Source organism: Trachymyrmex septentrionalis, unplaced genomic scaffold (assembly GCF_001594115.1).
Source record: "Trachymyrmex septentrionalis isolate Tsep2-gDNA-1 unplaced genomic scaffold, Tsep1.0 scaffold56, whole genome shotgun sequence".
In the NCBI taxonomy this organism is placed as follows: Eukaryota; Metazoa; Arthropoda; class Insecta; order Hymenoptera; family Formicidae; genus Trachymyrmex; species Trachymyrmex septentrionalis.
Genome location: NW_017305735.1, coordinates 168,550 through 177,436, shown reverse-complemented (window position 1 = coordinate 177,436; position 8,887 = coordinate 168,550).

The window sequence follows — 8,887 nt, the reverse complement described above, 5'->3', positions numbered from 1 at the left end:
TATATAATATTTTATATTCTAACATATTGGTTTGTAAACGTTGTAGCTGCAAATAATAATTAAAATGCAGTCACCCAAAATTCCGATGCAATCAAACCTGTCTGCTGCTCCCGTTGCTAACGATGTTAACGATTAATGTAAATAATAATTATCTGATCAAATACGCCATCAATTAGACGTGAAAGCGTGAAAAATGGCATTCGTGAATTCATCGAGATTCGATATCGCGGCCAAGTTATCGAGCACGATAAAAATCGCTCACTGTAGCAGGGCTATGCAATCGATTCTCATGAAAGAGTGAATTACTATCCGCCAGTTAGAGCTGTCAGAGTTCTATATTAGCCAAAAGAGAGAAAGAGAGGGAAAGAGAAAGAGGAATAAAGAGCACGCGGTGTCTGGCGTAGGTGATTTTATTAAAAATTCATGCGTTTGGGAACTGCTGTCGGAACCGAGCTTGCCAGATCAAGGCTTATGCTGTCAACCCTCTTCGGGATCTACGACGGTAAGATAAGAGAAGAGTAAGAGAAGGGAAGATGGACAAGGATGATTCACGGAGTGGTGGTTCAAGATGAAAGATGCAAGAACGCAACGATGAGCACGATGGCGACGATTGAAAAGGGGTAGCAAAAACAACGACAAGATCATATATCTCCCTTCCTTTCTTCGATTCATCCGTACAAATACATTGCATGTTTATTAATATTAATCGTATTAAAGCAATACTACTTTTATTCCCAATGCGTTATTTATGTGACAAAACTATAAGTTTAGCTTTCATTTCTCACATCTTCTCTTATTGTTAGTATTACGATACTTTTTCGTATCAAATCTTGTTCATATAACTACGAAATGATATTTAAAACAGGATAATGATTTTCTATTTTCTGTAAAACTAAAATCGGTATATAATGAAATAATAAAAAAGAATAAAATTCTGAAATATCATAAAATTACATTATAACTCTCACGTTTTTTAAAAATACACACACACACACACACACACACACACACACATATCTTTTATGAGTTATGTATTACATATAATGAATTTAAATTGTTTTATATATATAGGTATTCTATATTCTTCTATAAAATCATAAAAAGTGAAATCGTGTGTAACAGCTTTCTGAAAATGCAGCGATCTCGAAAAACTGTCTTGTGCAATAACGGCATAAGTCGGTCTGCGTTGTTATTGCATTCGCGGGGACTTCTCGATTGTGGCACGGTTAACGACAACGATGCTGAGGCGAAGTCGAGGCGGCATAATGAGTGCCGAGACGCGTCGCAGCTAACGACAAAAGCATATACATTCGTCGTAGTAAAACGAACCCTGCATTAACTAACTCGAGCGCGGAACGAAAGACGATGACAACGACGACGACGACGACGACGACGACGACGACGACGACGACGACGACGACGACGACGACGACGACGAGGAAGAGGTGAAGAACAACGATGGGGGCGGAAGGAAGCGCGAAATCTTGGATAACTCTTCTGCCCCGGCGATCCCCGCGGCGCTTCAATTAACAGGACCAGCAATTATCTGTTATTTAAATGAGGCTCCCGTGTCTCCGTCTTTGCACCCGGACGTAGTCGCAACAGACTGTCGAGATTGAGAGGAGATGGAGGAGAAGATACAGAATCGTGGATACCTCGCGAGAGGCGGCGTCGTCGACGATTAGAAGGGTTATTTCGCAACAAGAATTTTCACTCTTGATGTAGTCAGATCTTTTGACTCGTAAATGTTGAATGTGCACTATATTTAGATAAACAATTATTTACTTATATTAATAATTTATGTGTTTTTCACTATTTAATGACCACAAATAAATAAAGTATATTACGTCGCCTATTCATTTCCGTTTATATCTATTTATTACTATTTTAGCATAGCACGAATTGTTCTTAATATTAATTTATATAAAGATTCTTAAATTTGTATAGTCTCATGGCTTTTGTGCTGTAATCAGAGCATAAAACACTCCGTTTCTGAAAGGTCTTATTTAAATAACAGAAAATTACTAGTCTCATTAATTGAAACGACGCAGTAGGGATCGTTAAAGAATTGCTACGATTTCGTGAGATATTTCTCAGTCGCCGATAGTTAGAGCTTGATTAACCAACTGATCTTTCCTTGTTCGTAAAATACAAAGTCTCATCGTCGTTTGCAGTTATTTCAAAATGTTACCTTTTTATCATCGTCACCGTGACAATAAATAATTTTGCAGAGTTACAGTTGCAAAGTTAACTGGCAGTGTTAATTAATCTCGATTAATAAAAAATTACTAATTAATTACCTAACTCAAATGTTTATCGCAACACAATCTTAAAAAAATTATTACATTCTTCGATAAGAAATTTAGATCTTTTCCTTACTATAATGAATATTTAATCATCGATATCTATTTACTGAGCTACAAATATCACAGACAGAAGACCTGTGCCAGAAGTAACATTTTAGTTTACCCAATACAGTTGACGATCACGACAGGGTGTCGTTCGCTTTCAAAGGAGGAAAAGCCCGGATCAACTTTTCCTGGCAATCGATGAAGGTCGGGTCGCCTTTGAGAGGCGCCCTCGATTCTCCTGGAGGAAACGGATTTCGGATTGGGTTGAAGGAGAGCCGGGCGCTTCATAGAGGGGGATGAAATTCGAAACCACCTTTCGGAGCGAATTGCCTTGGGTTGCGCGAGGTTCCCCTTAAACCGCACAAAGAGCCCTAGACGAAAGTGTTGCGATGAAAAGCCTCGAAAGAGCCTCGAATCAACGTGCGTCGGCGGCGGGCAATCGACGTTCACGTACGACGACGACGACGAGTCGACCTCGGGGTCCCGATAGAATACCTTCAGGCGATCCGTTTCACCTCAAATACTCGTATGCCAGAGTCGCGATTGTGATGCAGTCGAACGATCAACGAACTCGAAGAGGATCTCAGCTTTCGACGAAAGCAGACGCTTCGTTATCGCGTCTCGCGAGACCGTTGGTAAATGCACGTCCTTTTTTAGATCGTAATACATACCGATATTGCACGCAAACTCCGAAAGAAAAAAAGTACAGAAGTTATCTAAAAGTTGGAATTGTCTGGAATAACGTAAAAAGTTATAACAATGGCAAAGAAAAAGAAAGAAAGAAATCTTAATATAAATTCTTAGTCACTTTTTTATATATCATTATGTATTAATCCTCCAGAACTAAAGCCAAAACCTGTAATATAATCCTACAATACTCAAATGGGTTTTTTAAAATGCAATTATTCGAGTAAAGCATTTTTAACACATTTTATTTCTACTTTCATTGTTCTCTTTAATTAATGATTTACAATTAAATAAAGATTAATATTATTCTATGCATTTTTTAGATAAAAAGAAATGCAAAATTTTTTTTTCAAATTATAAAACAATTTTCGCTAAATATAACAATATGTATGACTAGCATTTATCATACATATTTATCACACTTTTAGCAAAATTTTAAGATCGGAATATTCTATGCTCTACGCCTCATACTAGTAATAAAAAGGTACAATAATGCTGGGTTAAAAGTCCATCTAATTTATATTATTTAAAAGGCATTAAAAAAAGATTCACAATTGAGTCCAATAAATCCACCATCAGCTTCAGAGGGTTAAACAAACATTAACTCGTTAAAAAAAAAAAAAAAAAAAAAAAAACATACACCCACACATAAATGTTTTACAATCAAGACGAATTTTTCCTAACTCATCGTCAATCAATTTATTATTTTTCCAAGTACATACGATCTACGACGCACGTAGTGTCATAGCGATGCCCACGCTCTCGAATACGAAGTACCGTCTGCTTTTGATACGCGCTGAAGCCGGAAGTCACACAGATCGCGTAGCCTAAACGGAGATCTCTGCGTTTGAAGCGAAACGTCGACGTTGAAGAACGCGTTTCAACAGCGACGTGTATCCTCGAGCGACCGCAATTTTTGTCTCGTCCCCAATCAAAATGCCAATTTCAACTGCGGCGATGTGATTGCCGCCCGATACTCGCTCGCGCTCGCGATCAAGCGCGGATTTTCGCGCGGGTTTTACGTTTTCCGCCGCGACCGCGTGTCACTGTCAGGGCCACCTCTTGAACACTGTGGTGATACGGTACTGGCAGAGTCGTTTGCCCGTGACGCACCGAATATGAAATTCGCCGCCAAAATTAACCTGCTCGTCCGCACGCGAGAAGTTTCCCGCGGTTTTATTCCTCGTCGAATCGCGCGACTCGCACATTGCGAAGTGCGATGTCACGCTCTTGCAAATACCCTCAATTTTAAATGAAGATCGATATGTAGTTGAAGGAAAATTAAATTGCATTTATACCTACATTTGCCCTTGACGGAAATCCGATTTTAGCTTCAGAGCCCAAGATTTAATATCGAAAATAGTATAAATTATAATATATTTTTCGTTCAATTTTCGTAACAATAAAACAACATGTCATAGAGAACATATAAATAATTATTCTAGAGAATAAAATGTGCTTTCAGAAACAATCCGAACATTACAATTACTATTATTTCGAATTTCACGTAATATTACTTAAATAATTCTCGATGAAGTTCCCTACCGAAGAGAAACGTTCCGACTGCGACAATGTCACGAATCTTCAAACGTTTAATTCTACTTTTATCGGTGGCGGAGAAAATCGTGAAAGAAACAGACGAGAACAGTAGCAGGTACGGTGTACGTTACCATTATGGATTTTACGGGCGACTCAAGAAAGGGGTCGGAAAAACGCAGGAATTCAATCTCGGGATCTCCGGGTAGAGTTATACGAGCGCGTTTCCACGGCGGGACGCCTGATTTCACCTTCGCGAGAGAAGCCACGCCGAGGCTCCGAATCAATCCCGGCGAGTCGTACGACTCGGGTTTTATTCATGCGGGTGCGCTCGTACACGCGCCGGAGTAATAAACCTGTCGCTCACGAGGTAAATCAATGTACCCGTCCTGTCGGGACGACGCGGCGGCGGAGAGCGCATCGATTTTGGCGCGAGATTAAAGTTGCTAGACCCGGAGACGGAGAGGAACCAATTTCCACTCACGGCAAAGGCGCAAAGCGCGCGCGATCTCGCTCGATGAGAGAGACGCGTGGACGAGAGGAATGGTATTTTGCAATGAAATCCGGAAGGAGGTTTGAGAGGATCCTTCCAGAGATTCGTATGTCCAACAATTTGCAGCATCGCAGATCACATATTCAAAAAACGTGATAGAAAATGGATTATGACATGCTGACATGGCTTTCACGAAGGTAGAGGCAAATTTAAATAATTGCGGAAGCTGAAAACAGTTTTGCAACGATTTCTCGATTTCACCGAGCTTCACCGATAAACTTGATGCTATCATAAACGTAATTCACTAAATTCTTCATAGTACCGAAAAATATCGTTGCAATAACTGTAATTTAATTATAAATAGGTCATCTTCGGTTGTATATTCTTTGTAGAACTATAAATATAATTATTGTTACTACCATTAAAAGTAGTAATAAAAATAGAAAGCCTAATCAATTATTTTACCGTGCAATTACAGTCACAAATACCAAATACTTTTCTGTTAATTAACTAAATCCCATGCTTTTCAGATCTACAAAAGTACACATGTATCTTCAAATATTTGATTTCTTTATTTTTAAATATAACGTTTCAGAAAATTCTTCAAAAATTTCCTTTATTCCTTTATAAATCTCTCCTGAAAAATGTTAAAATTTATTTCAGAAATTTTAGAAAATATATATAAAGACAAATATATATAATATATTTAATAAAACTGACGTTAATGTTGTGTACCGAGTTTCGAAAGGAACTTGTCGAAATGATCGTTAACCTGTGTATTACAAGTTATTAAGCGTATTGCAAATTGAGCAACACCTTCTTCAACAGCTTCACAAGCATATCCATGACAAGCGCTCGGGTAAATCGTAATGGCGTCGTGAAACGTGGTAGTTCTCCGCTCTGGCCCGGGGCGAAGCTACACGCGAGCATTGTATTCATTCTAAGGGTGTCCCGTTACAACGGTCTCACTTGACCGAATATTCCGGGCAAAATATGTACACTGTGGTCATAGATCCTTCTCGTTATTCTATCTCAATATTCGCGAATCAACGGTATTTGCGGGATGAAAAAGGTATACAATTGGATCAGACACGTTTGGCTGATCTCGTAGGATCGTATATACGAAAATTCATATATCATTGGGACATTTGTAACAATGTTTAATAATCGCACATTCACGTACACTTACATAACATAAATATTTAAGTTAAACGAGAAACCGCGGACTCGGTATTACGTTAATACTGTAATAGTCCATACTGTAGACTAAAAGAACTGAGCAAGAGTAATTTATATATACCTATATAACGTTGAGACAAAGTTGTGAAATTAATTCTCTCACGTTAAAAAATAAAGCTCGAATATTCGTCGCCAATTTTTCCGACATGTTACATATAATTCCAAGAATGCGTATATATTAATATTTTTAGATCACTGGGTGTGGAGCGGGAAAGATCCCATCAGTAATTTCCAGGCATAAGCGGCGGACTAAGCGGTAGCGGACGGTATCTATTAGACGTATATCAATATAAGATCTTGTAGAAATCGCGAGCTAATGGCCATATCTCTCTCTCTCTCTCTCTCTCTTTCTTTCGATATGCAGCACATGGCTGCTGAGCGCATCTCGGATCCTTCTTCGGCGCAAAGACGGAGGACATATAAGAGGAGGGAAACCGGGATCCCCCCCCTGAAGGAGATGATCGTGATGGAAGAGCGTGTATACGCAAGTACGTGCCTTCTTCGTACGAACGCTTAGAGAAGCGCAGGGTATTACAGTCCTGGCCGTTATTATATCGCCTGCATGCACACAGGCACGCGTATAATCATACGAATATGCGCATACGAGTACAATTTATTATAATAAAGTGCGCGATGGAACGTCATGCCGCATGTGCTCTTTCAAGCCGGCAACTTTGCACCGCGATGCCACACCTTCTTCATTTCTAGCATCTTTCTCTCTCTTTCTCTCTGTACGCGGCATGCACTTCGTAGACGGCGAATGCTTCCGGAATGTGTAAATTCCGTAGAGTATGCACGGCGTGGACCTTTGTTTTAATGTTGAAAGTACATATATTGAAAATGCCATGAACCTTTACTTCATTTATAGATTTAATGTATTAACAAAGTTCTGCTCATGCAAGATCATGCAATAATCTGATAAATAGAAAGAGAGAGAGAGAGAGAGAGAGAGCGAGAGAGAGAGAGACTGAAAGTCTCAGCAAACGTGTCAACAACTTTTATGTGCAGCGTACAAGTGTTGACTCCTGCAGTACGCCGGAGAGTTAACGACCGAAACATTCGTTATCCTTTTTATGTGTTCGATATCGAGTAGCTTTAACGAGTAAAGTTCGACGCGCGCAGTACTGAAAGAAGAGACGAAGAAAAGAAGCGCGCGCAAACGTAGAGGTGCACTTTGAAAATTTCGGGGTGTATGACCAGTTTGGCCCATCTCTCCGGCGGTTATGAAGTTGGAAGCTGCGCAGCCCCTGCAGCTGGCGCCGCGTGGGCAACCCTCCGTTACCGCCCTATTCCGCGCCCAACTTTCCTCATTTACGATAATGTATGGCTGCCCATTAAGGACGGGGCCTAGCGGGAGCTTAGCAAAGAGCAGGTAACGCAGATCTGTGCAAGGTGTCTCCGCTTGTGAGAAAGAAATTAGCGGGGACTCGAATCGCCCGGTTCACCATTCTATGTCCAACTTCGGGCGTAAATAAATCGCGTGAAATTAGATGGAATGGAAATAAAGTGAGAAAAGAGCACATGGGCAAAGACTGTGACGATTCAAGTAACGGGAAATTGAATTCTTATCTGGGAATGAAGAACTAATAAGAAGTTAAAGAGTTAAAAATCTCTCTAATGTTCATTTGAAATTTTCGCGTGAATACTTTTACAAGCACATCATAATTCTGTAGACCAAAATAAACTGCTGATAGTTAGCTAAAAATCTAAATTCCTAAATTAGTTACTACCGTATGTAAATAAAAATAATTTGTGTTTGAATAATATCTAAAGATACAATATTTAAAGATATTGTAAAATACTAACTGCAAAAATTTAATAATTTAATCTCGAATATTCATATTCTAACAATTCGTTTACAGGTTTATACTGTTTACGTTTTATCTCTATTTTATGATTAAAGTCTTGAAGCCTTAAACGATGGCAACACTACCCCGACGGAATTTCCGATTTATCGAACACAGTCACAAAACTCGTTATCGATCCAAAGTTCCCAAGAAATGCCTGGTGGACATCTCCCTGAGGGAGAGTCTGCCGGACGTAATAACCTCAGGGATCTCCCGGAAGAGGCAGCACGAAATTTACGATAATCAGTTATCGTGATATCGCAGGTTCACAGATATATGTACGTGAAAAGAAATGATTTAGTAATAATAACTAAATGTCAGTAGTTGTAAATGGTTTATTAAACTTTTCATTGCTAAAAGTTGAATATTAAAAGTAAAATAGATTTGCTGCGAGATACAACTTTATTAGCTAAAATTAAAAGTGTACTTTAACAAGTAGCTAAACAAAGTAGTTTGCGGCGCGAGCTTTCTTGCGATTGACGACGCACGTAGATAAATATAAAGCTCACAAAAGCGACGAGAATTTAGAATCCTAAAAATTAAAAAAATGACATAGAAGCACAGGTATCTATACTAGTACATTAGATTGCTGATTTAATGGCAACGACAGTATATGTGTTATATATGTGTGTCTGTATTGTGTATGTATGTGCAAAATGATTGGAGCGGTATTGAATGAACTTTTGTCTGCTATTGGTTAAAGCCAAAATTATAGTAATCTAGTATTAGTATAG